The sequence below is a fragment of the Corylus avellana genome, chromosome 2, assembly GCF_965113065.1.
Source record: "Corylus avellana chromosome 2, dhCorAvel1.hap1.2, whole genome shotgun sequence".
Lineage (NCBI taxonomy): Eukaryota > Viridiplantae > Streptophyta > Magnoliopsida > Fagales > Betulaceae > Corylus > Corylus avellana.
The window spans coordinates 39,965,367-39,967,654 of record NC_142491.1 but is presented as its reverse complement, the minus strand read 5'-3'; the positions used below and the strand labels follow the sequence as shown (position 1 = coordinate 39,967,654).

Sequence of the window (2,288 nt, the reverse complement as noted above, 5' to 3'; positions counted from 1 at the left end):
GACCCGGGTGAACCCGAATCCGCAGGTCCCACTGCCCCACACGGTATCCGCCCGTGTTTTCAAGACCGTAGAAGCTTCGTGATCAAGAAATCGTGCAATTTGTAAACATCCCATCTACTAGCCAAAAAAAAAAAAAAAAAATTGGAAAAAGGAAACATCCCTTCTCTCTCTCTCTATAAAAGGAGTGTTCACTCATACTCATTCTTTTCACCACCGACTTTCGTCCTGTTTGTTTCAAATTCCAGGAGTTCTTTCCGATTACGTTCCAAGATTCTTGAAGAATTCATTTGTTTTTCTTCCGATCTCCTGTTTCTAGGCCTCTAATTCTTCTCTGTTTCATCCCACGATGATCATCAAGAAGCGAAGGCTTGAAGGAAAACATTCATCCCGCCCCAAAAAATGGGGGCGGCTTGAAGGAAAACTGGCGGAGACTACTCCGTCGAAGAGCGACGGACCAGAAGTCCCCGAAGAAAGTTTGAAGATGGTTTGCGGTGCGTTCTACTTACCCAAAGACAACCCGCTGAAGCCTATAGGCGAGGTCGCTTACTTTATTTGCGCGGAGAAGCAATATGCCATCGGCGTGGCCGACGGTGTCGGTGGTTGGGCTCAAAAGGGCGTCGACGCCGGCGAGTACGCGCGAGAATTCATGAATAATGCTTTCATCGCGATTCATCAACAAACCGATGGAGTCGCGGATCCTAAAAGGGTTCTAAACGAAGCTTTCTTGAATACCGACGCCGAAGGTTCATCCACAGCTTGCATTGCGATGCTCAAGGACAACATCTTGCATTATATCAATGTGGGAGACAGTGGGTTTATGATTTTCAGGGCCAATAAGCTTGCGTATCAGTCGCCGATACAGCAACGTTATTTCAATTGTTCGTTTCAGTTAGGAAACGGCGAGAAAAGTGATCGGCCAAGTTCGGCTGCAGAGGAAACAGTCCCGGTCGTCCCCGGAGACATCATAGTTCTCGGCACCGATGGGCTTTTAGACAACGTGTACGCAGCAGAAATTGAGGATTTTCTGAAGCAGGAAACTTTAGAGGGTAGTGAAGACCCTTGGCATTTGGCTTACGCCATTGCTGTAAAACAAGAAGCATGTCGGGGGGAAGATCGATGATATTACGGTTGTGGTTGCGCGTATTGTACCACAAAATTAGTATATGTATAGGTTTTCTTTTTTGTCATTTATTCACTTGTTACGAGCTTTGCTAGCAAATTCTTAATTACTACAAATTATATGTAGTACAAATTCTTAATTACTACAAATTATATAACCTTTTGCTGTTCTCTCTCTCTTTTTTTTTTTTTTTTTTTTTTTTTACACTCATTTGGCATAATGACAAAGTATTTGAATGCACGTGACACAATTTTATTATATATTCTTATATAAAAAAAAGTCAATCATAAGATTAACAACAAAAATTTTCAAATTAACAAAGATCCTTACGAGCTGTTTGGACCAGTACTGTTGGATCGACTTAACCGCATTCACATTATCTCTACATATAATATAGAGAAATATTAGAATCTAATAAAATCTTCACATTTTGCTCATCAAAATCCTAGGTGGCAAAGTGTCATTTGCCAAGTTGATGTAAAAGGACACATGGTCCAAGTTGATGACAAATGTCAAATGACACTTTGCCACTTAGGATTTTGATGGGCAAAATGTGGAGATTTTATTAGATTCTAGCATATCTCTATAATATATTATATATATTTCAAATTTAAGGATTGAACCTTTATTCTTGTTTTAGTTAGAAGTTTGTTAGTAATAAATGTTATTGTTTTGTCATATTTTATTTGTTATAATACAATTATCATTATATTTTACATTTAATTGATTCATTATTTGTATTTGTAGGGGTGCTAAATTAGAGTCATGGTGTGTCATAGATCCATTTCTATCAATATCCACTTATGAATATGTTATATTTAGACCTTTTTTTTTCTTTTTCTTTTTTTTTTTTGAATTTCAGATTTATTTATTTATTTTATGTTTGTCGGATTTTTAATTTATGGCAAAATTATTAGCAAGTGTGATATAAATTAGAGATGAAAATGCGGGCGATTAATAACCGCATATGCGAATGCGGATGCGAATAGCAAAAACTAATATTCGCAAATGCAAATAGTAGTTTTAGGGTATGCAGGTGCGGATATTATCCGCATCCGCATTCCTTTATATATATGTATATATATACCAAAATAACGTCGTTTTGAATTTCATGATTTGTAGGGGTGGGCAAATTAACCGTTACCGTTTAACCGGCCGTCTACCGGCT

The 2,288-nt window shown here is 37.9% G+C and overlaps 1 pseudogene; it reads left to right on the top strand.

The window, feature by feature from the left end:
• The first annotated feature begins 346 nt into the window (after window positions 1–346).
• On the top strand, window positions 347–1,120 carry LOC132176237 (putative protein phosphatase 2C 55 pseudogene; annotated as a pseudogene).
• The last annotated feature ends 1,168 nt before the right edge of the window (window positions 1,121–2,288 follow it).